Below are 12,064 nucleotides of genomic sequence, written 5' to 3' on the forward strand. Positions count from 1 at the left end.
AGTCCTTTTCGCTCTAGGACGCATATTTAAGGAGATATAGGCAAAAGAAGTTTTTCATATAAAAATTTCAATTTTTTTAGGTTTTGGGTGGATTTTTCAATTTTTTGGGGGTGGTCACGAATTAAAGTCCTTTTCGCTCTAGGACGCATATTTAAGGAGATATGGGCAAAAGAAGTTTTTCATATAAAAATTTTAATTTTTTTAGGTTTTGGGTGAATTTTTCAATTTTTTGAGGGTGGTCACGAATTAAAGTCCTTTTCGCTCTAGGAAGCATATTTAAGGAGATATGGGCAAAAGAAGTTTTTCATATAAAAATTTCAATTTTTTAGGTTTTGGGTGGATTTTTCAATTTTTTGGGTGTGGTCACGAATTAAAGTCCTTTTCGCTCTAGGACGCATATTTAAGGAGATATGGGCAAAAGAAGTTTTTCATATAAAAATTTCAATTTTTTAGGTTTTGGGTGGATTTTTCAATTTTTTGGGGTGGTCACGAATTAAAGTCCTTTTCGCTCTAGGACGCATATTTAAGGAGATATGGGCAAAAGAAGTTTTTCATATAAAAATTTTAAATTTTTTAGGTTTTGGGTGGATTTTTCAATTTTTTGAGGGTGGTCGCGAATTAAAGTCCTTTTCGGTCTAGGACGCATATTTAAGGAGATATGGGCAAAAGAAGTTTTTCATATAAAAATTTTAATTTTTTTAGGTTTTGGGTGAATTTTTCAATTTTTTGGGTGTGGTCACGAATTAAAGTCCTTTTCGCTCTAGGACGCATATTTAAGGAGATATGGGTAAAAGAAGTTTTTCATATAAAAATTTCAATTTTTTTAAGGTTTTGAGTGAATTTTTCAATTTTTTGGGGGTGGTCACGAATTAAAGTCCTTTTCGCTCTAGGACGCATATTTAAGGAGATATGGGCAAAAGAAGTTTTTCATATAAAAATTTCAATTTTTTTAGATTTTTTTGAGGGTGGTCACAAATTAAAGTCCTTTTCGCTCTAGGACGCATATTTAAGAAGATATGGGCAAAAGAAGTTTTTCATATAAAAATTAATTTTTTTTTAGGTTTTGGGTGGATTTTTCAATTTTTTTGGGTCTGGTCACGAATTAAAGTCCTTTTCGCTCTAGGACGCATATTTAAGGAGATATGGGCAAAAGAAGCTTTTCATATAAAAATTTTAATTTTTTTTTTTGGTTTTGGGTGGATTTTTCAATTTTTTGAGGGTGGTCACGAATTAAAGTCCTTTTCGCTCTAGGACGCATATATAAGGAGATATGGGCAAAAGAAGCTTTTCATATAAAAATTTAAATTTTTTTAGGTTTTTTTGAGGGTGGTCACAAATTAAAGTCCTTTTCGCTCTAGGACGCATATTTAAGGAGATATGGGCAAAAGAAGTTTTTCATATAAAAATTTCAATTTTTTTAGGTTTTGGGTGGATTTTTCAATTTTTGGGGGTGGTCACGAATTAAAGTCCTTTTCGCTCTAGGACGCATATTTAAGGAGATATGGGTAAAAGAAGTTTTTCATATAAAAATTTCAATTTTTTTAAGGTTTTGAGTGAATTTTTCAATTTTTTGGGGGTGGTCACGAATTAAAGTCCTTTTCGCTCTAGGACGCATATTTAAGGAGATATGGGCAAAAGAAGTTTTTCATATAAAAATTACAATTTTTTTAGGTTTTGGGTGGATTTTTCAATTTTTTGGGTGTGGTCACGAATTAAAGTCCTTTTCGCTCTAGGACGCATATTTAAGGAGATATGGGCAAAAGAAGTTTTTCATATAAAAATTTTAATTTTTTTTTTTGGTTTTGGGTGGATTTTTCAATTTCTTGAGGGTGGTCACGAATTAAAGTCCTTTTCGCTCTAGGACGCATATTTAAGGAGATATGGGCAAAAGAAGCTTTTCATATAAAAATTTAAATTTTTTTATGTTTTGGCTGGATTTTTCAATTTTTTGGGTGTGGTCACGAATTAAAGTCCTTTTCGCTCTAGGACGCATATTTAAGGAGATATGGGCAAAAGAAGTTTTTCATATAAAAATTTCAATTTTTTTAAGTTTTGGGTGGATTTTTCAATTTTTTGAGGGTGGTCACAAATTAAAGTCCTTTTCGCTCTAGGACGCATATTTAAGGAGATATGTGCAAAATAAGTTTTTCATATAAAAATTTAAAATTTTTTAGGTTTTGGGTGGATTTTTCAATTTTTTGGGGGTGGTCACGAATTAAAGTCCTTTTCGCTCTAGGACGCATATTTAAGGAGATATAGGCAAAAGAAGTTTTTCATATAAAAATTTCAATTTTTTTAGGTTTTGGGTGGATTTTTCAATTTTTTGGGGGTGGTCACGAATTAAAGTCCTTTTCGCTCTAGGACGCATATTTAAGGAGATATGGGCAAAAGAAGTTTTTCATATAAAAATTTTAATTTTTTTAGGTTTTGGGTGAATTTTTCAATTTTTTGAGGGTGGTCACGAATTAAAGTCCTTTTCGCTCTAGGAAGCATATTTAAGGAGATATGGGCAAAAGAAGTTTTTCATATAAAAATTTCAATTTTTTAGGTTTTGGGTGGATTTTTCAATTTTTTGGGTGTGGTCACGAATTAAAGTCCTTTTCGCTCTAGGACGCATATTTAAGGAGATATGGGCAAAAGAAGTTTTTCATATAAAAATTTCAATTTTTTAGGTTTTGGGTGGATTTTTCAATTTTTTGGGGTGGTCACGAATTAAAGTCCTTTTCGCTCTAGGACGCATATTTAAGGAGATATGGGCAAAAGAAGTTTTTCATATAAAAATTTTAAATTTTTTAGGTTTTGGGTGGATTTTTCAATTTTTTGAGGGTGGTCGCGAATTAAAGTCCTTTTCGGTCTAGGACGCATATTTAAGGAGATATGGGCAAAAGAAGTTTTTCATATAAAAATTTTAATTTTTTTTGGTTTTGGGTGAATTTTTCAATTTTTTGAGGGTGGTCACGAATTAAAGTCCTTTTCGCTCTAGGAAGCATATTTAAGGAGATATGGGCAAAAGAAGTTTTTCATATAAAAATTTCAATTTTTTAGGTTTTGGGTGGATTTTTCAATTTTTTGGGTGTGGTCACGAATTAAAGTCCTTTTCGCTCTAGGACGCATATTTAAGGAGATATGGGCAAAAGAAGTTTTTCATATAAAAATTACAATTTTTTAGGTTTTGGGTGGATTTTTCAATTTTTTGGGGGTGGTCACGAATTAAAGTCCTTTTCGCTCTAGGACGCATATTTAAGGAGATATGGGCAAAAGAAGTTTTTCATTTAAAAAAATCACTTTTTAATAGGTTTTGGGTGGATTTTTCAATTTTTTGGGGGTGGTCACGAATTAAAGTCCTTTTCGCTTTACGCATATTTAAGGAGATTTGGGCAAAAGAAGTTTTTCATATAAAAATTTTAATTTTTTTATGTTTTGGGTGGATTTTTCAATTTTTTGAGGGTGGTCACGAATTAAAGTCCTTTTCGTTCTAGGACGCATATTTAATGAGATATGGGCAAACGAAGTTTTTCATATAAAAATTTCAATTTTTTTAGGTTTTGGGTGGATTTTTCAATTTTTTGGGGGTGGTCACGAATTAAAGTCCTTTTCGCTCTAGGACGCATATTTAAGGAGATATGGGCAAAAGAAGTTTTTCATATAAAAATTTAAATTTTTTTAGGTTCTTTGAGGGTGGTCACAAATTAAAGTCCTTTTCGCTCTAGGACGCATATTTAAGGAGATATGTGCAAAAGAAGTTTTTCATATAAAAATTTAAATTTTTTTAGGTTTTGGGTGGATTTTTCAAATTTTTGGGGGTGGTCACGAATTAAAGCCCTTTTCGCTCTAGGACGCATATTTAAGGAGATATGGGCAAAAAAAGTTTTTCATATAAAAATTTCAATTTTTTTAGGTTTTGGGTGGATTTTTCAATTTTTTGGGGGTGGTCACGAATTAAAGTCCTTTTCGCTCTAGGACGCATATTTATATATAAAAATTTCAATTTTTTAGGTTTTGGGTGGATTTTTCAATTTTTTGGGGGTGGTCACGAATTAAAGTCCTTTTCGCTCTAGGACGCATATTTAAGGAGATATGGGCAAAAGAAGTTTTTCATATAAAAATTTCAATTATTTTAGGTTTTGGGTGGATTTTTCAATTTTTTGGGGGTGGTCACGAATTAAAGTCCTTTTCGCTCTAGGACGCATATTTAAGGAGATATGGGCAAAATTAGTTTTTCATATAAAAATTTCAATTTTTTTAGGTTTTGGGTAGATTTTTAAATTTTTTGGGGTGGTCACGAATTAAAGTCCTTTTCGCTCTAGGACGCATATTTAAGGAGATATGGGCAAAAGAAGTTTTTCATATAAAAATTTTAATTTTTTTTTTGTTTTGGGTGGATTTTTCAATTTTTTGAGGGTGGTCACGAATTAAAGTCCTTTTCACTCTAGGACGCATATTTATGGAGATATGGGCAAAAGAAGTTTTTCATATAAAAATTTTAATTTTTTTTTTTTTGTTTTGGGTGGATTTTTCAATTTTTTGAGGGTGGTCACGAATTAAAGTCCTTTTCGCTCTAGGACGCATATTTATGGAGATATGGGCAAAAGAAGTTTTTCATATAAAAATTTCAATTTTTTAGGTTTTTTTGAGGGTGGTCACAAATTAAAGTCCTTTTCGCTCTAGGATGCATATGCAGATGCATATTAAAAATTTAAATTTTTTTAGGTTTTGGGTGGATTTTTCAATATTTGGGGGGTGGTCACGAATTAAAGTCCTTTTCGCTCTAGGACGCATATTTAAGGAGATATGGGCAAAAGAAATTTTTCATATAAAAATTTAAATTTTTTTAGGTTTTGGGTGAATTTTTCAATTTTTTAGGGGGGTCACGAATAAAAGTTCTTTTCGCTCTAGGACGCATATTTAAGGAGATATGGGCAAAAGATGTTTTTCATATAAAAATTTCAATTTTTTTAGGTTTTGGGTGGATTTTTCAATTTTATGGGGGTGGTCACGAATTAAAGTCCTTTTCGCTCTAGGACGCATATTTAAGGAGATATGGGCAAAAGAAGTTTTTCATATAAAAATTTTAATTTTTTTAGGTTTTGGGTGAATTTTTCACTTTTTTGAGGGTGGTCACGAATTAAAGTCCTTTTCGCTCTAGGACGCATATTTAAGGAGATATGGGGAAAAGAAGTTTTTCATATAAAAATTTCAATTTTTTTAGGTGTTGGGTGGATTTTTCAATTTTTTGGGGGTGGTCACGAATTAAAGTCCTTTTCGCTCTAGGACGCATATTTAAGGAGATATGGGCAAAAGAAGTTTTTCATATAAAAATTTCAATTATTTTAGGTTTTGGGTGGATTTTTAAATTTTTTGGGGGTGGTCACGAATTAAAGTCCTTTTCGCTCTAGGACGCATATTTAAGGAGATATGGGCAAAAGAAGTTTTTCATATAAAAATTTCAATTTTTTTAGGTTTTGAGTGGATTTTTCAATTTTTTGGGGGTGGTCACGAATTAAAGTCCTTTTCGCTCTAGGACGCTTAGTTTAGGAGATATGGGCAAAAGAAGTTTTTCATATAAAAATTTCAATTTTTTTAGGTTTTGGGTGGATTTTTAAATTTTTTGGGTGTGGTCACGAATTAAAGTCCTTTTCGCTCTAGGACGCTTAGTTTAGGAGTTATGGGCAAAAGAAGTTTTTAATATAAAAATTTAATTTTTTTTGGATTCTTCAATTTTTTGGGTTTGGTCACGAATTAAAGTCCTTTTCGCTCTAGGACGCATATTTAAGGAGATATGGGCAAAAGAAGTTTTTCATATAAAAATTTAAATTTTTTTAGGTTTTGGGTGGATTTTTCAATTTTTTGAGGGTGGTCACGAATTAAAGTCATTTTCGCTCTACGACGCTTAGTTTAGGAGATATGAGCAAAAGAAGTTTTTCATATAAAAATTTCAATTTTTTTAGGTTTTGGATGGATTTTTCAATTTTTTGGGGGTGGTCACGAATTAAAGTCCTTTTCGCTCTAGAACGCATAAGGAGATATGGGCAAAAGAAGTTTTTCATATAAAAATTTAAATTTTTTAGGTTTTTGGTAGATTTTTTAATTTTTGGGGGTGGTCACGAATTAAAGTCCTTTTCGCTCTAGGACGCTTAGTTTAGGAGATATGGGAAAAAGAAGTTTTTCATATAAAAATTTAATTTTTTTTAGGTTTCGGGTGGATTTTTCAATTTTTTTGGGTGTGTTCACGAATTAAAGTCCTTTTCGCTCTAGGACGCTTAGTTTAGGAGATATGGGCAAAAGAAGTTTTTCATATAAAAATTTAATTTTTTTAGGTTTTGGGTGGATTTTTCAATTTTTTGGGGGTGGTCACGAATTAAAGTCCTTTTCGCTCTAGGACGCATATTTAAGGAGATATGGGCAAAAGAAGTTTTTCATATAAAAATTTAAATTTTTTTAGGTTTGGGTGGATTTTTCAATTTTTTGGGGGTGGTCACGTATTAAAGTCCTTTTCGCTCTAGGACGCATATTTAAGGAGATATGGGCAAAAGAAGTTTTTCATATAAAAATTTCAATTTTTTTAGGTTTTGGGTGGATTTTAAATTTTTTTGGGTGTAGTCACGAATTAAAGTCCTTTTCGCTCTAGGACGCATATTTAAGGAGATATGGGCAAAAGAAGTTTTTCATATAAAAATTTAAATTTTTTTAGGTTTTGGGTGGATTTGTAATTTTTTTGGGTGTGGTCACGAATTAAAGTCCTTTTCGCTCTAGGACGCAATTTTAAGGATATATGCGCAAAAGAAGTTTTTCATATAAAAATTTAAATTTTTTTAGGTTTTGGGTGGATTTTTAAATTTTTTGGGTGTGGTCACGAATTGAAGACCTTTTCGCTCTAGGACGCATATTTAAGGAGATATGGGCAAAAGAAGTTTTTCATGTAAAAATTTAAATTTTTTTTTAGGTTTTGGGTGGATTTTTCAATTTTTTGGGGGCGGTCACGAATTAAAGTCCTTTTCGCTCTAGGACGCATATTTAAGGAGATGTGGGCAAAAGAAGTTTTTCATATAAAAATTTCAATTTTTTTAGGTTTTGGGTGTATTTTTCAATTTTTTGAGGGTGGTCACAAATTAAAGTCCTTTTCGCTCTAGGACGCATATTTAAGGAGATATGTGCAAAAGAAGTTTTTCATATAAAAATTTAAATTATTTTAGGTTTCGGGTGTATTTATAAATTTTTTGGGGTGGTCACGAATTAATGTCCTTTTCGCTCTAGGACGCATATTTAAGGAGATATGGGCAAAAGAAGTTTTTCATATAAAAATTTCAATTTTTTTAGGTTTTGGGTGGATTTTTCAATTTTTTGAGGGTGGTCACGAATTAAAGTCCTTTTCGCTCTAGGACGCATATTTAAGGAGATATGGGCAAAAGAAGTTTTTCATATAAAAATTTTAATTTTTCTAGGTTTTGGGTGGATTTTTCAATGTTTTGAGGCTGGTCACGAATTAAAGTCCTTTTCGCTCTAGGACGCTTAGTTTAGGAGATATGGGCAAAAGAAGTTTTTCATATAAAAATTTCAATTTTTTTAGGTTTTGGACGCATATTTAAGGAGATATGGGCAAAAGAAGTTTTTCATATAAAAATTTTAATTTTTTTAGGTTTTGGGTGGATTTTTCAATTTTTTGGGGGCGGTCACGAATTAAAGTCCTTTTCGTTCTAGGATGCATATTTAAGGAGATGTGGGCAAAAGAAGTTTTTCATATAAAAATTTCAATTTTTTTAGGTTTTGGGTGTATTTTTCAATTTTTTGAGGGTGGTCACAAATTAAAGTCCTTTTCGCTCTAGGACGCATATTTAAGGAGATATGTGCAAAAGAAGTTTTTCATATAAAAAGTTAAATTTTTTTAAGGTTTCGGGTGTATTTATAAATTTTTTGGGGTGGTCACGAATTAATGTCCTTTTCGCTCTAGAACGCATATTTAAGGAGATATGGGCAAAAGAAGTTTTTCATATAAAAATTACAATTTTTTAGGTTTTGGGTGGATTTTTCAATTTTTTGGGGGTGGTCACGAATTAAAGTCCTTTTCGCTCTAGGACGCATATTTAAGGAGATATGGGCAAAAGAAGTTTTTCATTAAAAAAAATCACTTTTTAATAGGTTTTGGGTGGATTTTTCAATTTTTTGGGGGTGGTCACGAATTAAAGTCCTTTTCGCTTTACGCATATTTAAGGAGATTTGGGCAAAAGAAGTTTTTCATATAAAAATTTTAATTTTTTTATGTTTTGGGTGGATTTTGCAATTTTTTGAGGGTGGTCACGAATTAAAGTCCTTTTCGTTCTAGGACGCATATTTAATGAGATATGGGCAAACGAAGTTTTTCATATAAAAATTTCAATTTTTTTAGGTTTTGGGTGGATTTTTCAATTTTTTGAGGGTGGTCACGAATTAAAGTCCTTTTCGCTCTAGGACGCATATTTAAGGAGATATGGGCAAAAGAAGTTTTTCATATAAAAATTTCAATTTTTTTAGGTTCTTTGAGGGTGGTCACAAATTAAAGTCCTTTTCGCTCTAGGACGCATATTTAAGGAGATATGTGCAAAAGAAGTTTTTCATATAAAAATTTAAATTTTTTTAGGTTTTGGGTGGATTTTTCAATTTTTTGGGGGTGGTCACGAATTAAAGCCCTTTTCGCTCTAGGACGCATATTTAAGGAGATATGGGCAAAAAAAGTTTTTCATATAAAAATTTAAATTTTTTTAGGTTTTGGGTGAATTTTTCAATTTTTTAGGGGGGTCACGAATAAAAGTTCTTTTCGCTCTAGGACGCATATTTAAGGAGATATGGGCAAAAGATGTTTTTCATATAAAAATTTCAATTTTTTTAGGTTTTGGGTGGATTTTTCAATTTTATGGGGGTGGTCACGAATTAAAGTCCTTTTCGCTCTAGGACGCATATTTAAGGAGATATGGGCAAAAGAAGTTTTTCATATAAAAATTTTAATTTTTTTAGGTTTTGGGTGAATTTTTCACTTTTTTGAGGGTGGTCACGAATTAAAGTCATTTTCGCTCTAGGACGCATATTTAAGGAGATATGGGCAAAAGAAGTTTTTCATATAAAAATTTTAATTTTTTTAGGTTTTGGGTGGATTTTTCAATTTTTTGAGGGTGGTCACGAATTAAAGTCCTTTTCGCTCTAGGACGCATATTTAAGGAGATATAGGGAAAAGAAGTTTTTCATATAAAAATTTCAATTTTTTTAGGTTTTGGGTGGATTTTTCAATTTTTTGGGGGTGGTCACGAATTAAAGTCCTTTTCGCTCTAGGACGCATATTTAAGGAGATATGGGCAAAAGAAGTTTTTCATATAAAAATTTCAATTATTTTAGGTTTTGGGTGGATTTTTAAATTTTTTGGGGGTGGTCACGAATTAAAGTCCTTTTCGCTCTAGGACGCATATTTAAGGAGATATGGGCAAAAGAAGTTTTTCATATAAAAATTTCAATTTTTTTAGGTTTTGAGTGGATTTTTCAATTTTTTGGGGGTGGTCACGAATTAAAGTCCTTTTCGCTCTAGGACGCATATTTAAGGAGATATGGGCAAAAGAAGTTTTTCATATAAAAATTTAAATTTTTTAGGTTTTGGGTGGATTTTTCAATTTTTTGGGGGTGGTCACGTATTAAAGTCCTTTTCGCTCTAGGACGCATATTTAAGGAGATATGAGCAAAAGAAGTTTTTCATATAAAAATTTCAATTTTTTTAGGTTTTGAGTGGATTTTTCAATTTTTTGGGGGTGGTCACGAATAAAAGCCCTTTTCGCTGTAGGACGCTTAGTTTAGGAGATATGGGCAAAAGAAGTTTTTCATATAAAAATTTAATTTTTTTTTTAGGTCTTGGGTGGATTTTTAAATTTTTTGGGGGTGGTCACGAATTAAAGTCCTTTTCGCTCTAGGACGCATATTTAAGGAGATATAGGGAAAAGAAGTTTTTCATATAAAAATTTCAATTTTTTTAGGTTTTGGGTGGATTTTTCAATTTTTTGGGGGTGGTCACGAATTAAAGTCCTTTTCGCTCTAGGACGCATATTTAAGGAGATATGGGCAAAAGAAGTTTTTCATATAAAAATTTCAATTATTTTAGGTTTTGGGTGGATTTTTCAATTTTTTGGGGGTGGTCACGAATTAAAGTCCTTTTCGCTCTAGGACGCATAATTAAGGGGATATGGGCAAAAGAAGTTTTTCATATAAAAATTTCAATTTTTTTAGGTTTTGGGTGGATTTTTCAATTTTTTGAGGGTGGTCACGTATTAAAGTCCTTTTCGCTCTAGGACGCATATTTAAGGAGATATGGGCAAAAGAAGTTTTTCATATAAAAATTTCAATTTTTTTAGGTTTTGGGTGGATTTTAAATTTTTTTGGGTGTAGTCACGAATTAAAGTCCTTTTCGCTCTAGGACGCATATTTAAGGAGATATGGGCAAAAGAAGTTTTTCATATAAAAATTTAAATTTTTTTAGGTTTTGGGTGGATTTGTAATTTTTTTGGGTGTGGTCACGAATTAAAGTCCTTTTCGCTCTAGGACGCAATTTTAAGGATACATGCGGAAAAGAAGTTTTTCATATAAAAATTTAAATTTTTTTAGGTTTTGGGTGGATTTTTAAATTTTTTGGGTGTGGTCACGAATTGAAGACCTTTTCGCTCTAGGACGCATATTTAAGGAGATATGGGCAAAAGAAGTTTTTCATGTAAAAATTTAAATTTTTTTTTAGGTTTTGGGTGGATTTTTCAATTTTTTGGGGGGCGGTCACGAATTAAAGTCCTTTTCGCTCTAGGACGCATATTTAAGGAGATGTGGGCAAAAGAAGTTTTTCATATAAAAATTTCAATTTTTTTAGGTTTTGGGTGTATTTTTCAATTTTTTGAGGGTGGTCACAAATTAAAGTCCTTTTCGCTCTAGGACGCATATTTAAGGAGATATGTGCAAAAGAAGTTTTCATATAAAAATTTAAATTATTTTAGGTTTCGGGTGTATTTATAAATTTTTTGGGGTGGTCACGAATTAATGTCCTTTTCGCTCTAGGACGCATATTTAAGGAGATATGGGCAAAAGAAGTTTTTCATATAAAAATTGCATTTTTTTTAGGTTTTGGGTGGATTTTTCAATTTTTTGAGGGTGGTCACGAATTAAAGTCCTTTTCGCTCTAGGACGCATATTTAAGGAGATATGGGCAAAAGAAGTTTTTCATATAAAAATTTTAATTTTTTTAGGTTTTGGGTGGATTTTTCAATGTTTTGAGGCTGGTCACGAATTAAAGTCCTTTTCGCTCTAGGACGCTTAGTTTAGGAGATATGGGCAAAAGAAGTTTTTCATATAAAAATTTCAATTTTTTTAGGTTTTGGCCGCATATTTAAGGAGATATGGGCAAAAGAAGTTTTTCATATAAAAATTTTAATTTTTTTAGGTTTTGGGTGGATTTTTCAATTTTTTGGGGGCGGTCACGAATTAAAGTCCTTTTCGCTCTAGGACGCATATTTAAGGAGATGTGGGCAAAAGAAGTTTTTCATATAAAAATTTCAATTTTTTTAGGTTTTGGGTGTATTTTTCAATTTTTTGAGGGTGGTCACAAATTAAAGTCCTTTTCGCTCTAGGACGCATATTTAAGGAGATATGTGCAAAAGAAGTTTTTCATATAAAAAGTTAAATTTTTTTAAGGTTTCGGGTGTATTTATAAATTTTTTGGGGTGGTCACGAATTAATGTCCTTTTCGCTCTAGAACGCATATTTAAGGAGATATGGGCAAAAGAAGTTTTTCATATAAAAAATTAATTTTTTTAGGTTTTTGGTGGATTTTTCAATTTTTGGGGGTGGTCACGAATTAAAGTCCTTTTCGCTCTAGGACGCTTAGTTTAGGAGATATGGGCAAAAGAAGTTTTTCATATAAAAATTTAAATTTTTTAGGTTTTGGGTGGATTTTTCAATTTTTTTGGGTGTGTTCACGAATTAAAGTCCTTTTCGCTCTAGGACGCTTAGTTTAGGAGTTATGGGCAAAAGAAGTTTTTAATATAAAAATTTATTTTTTTTTGGATTCTTC

This window comes from Haematobia irritans, chromosome 1 (genome assembly GCF_050003625.1).
Source record: "Haematobia irritans isolate KBUSLIRL chromosome 1, ASM5000362v1, whole genome shotgun sequence".
Taxonomy (NCBI): Eukaryota; Metazoa; Arthropoda; class Insecta; order Diptera; family Muscidae; genus Haematobia; species Haematobia irritans.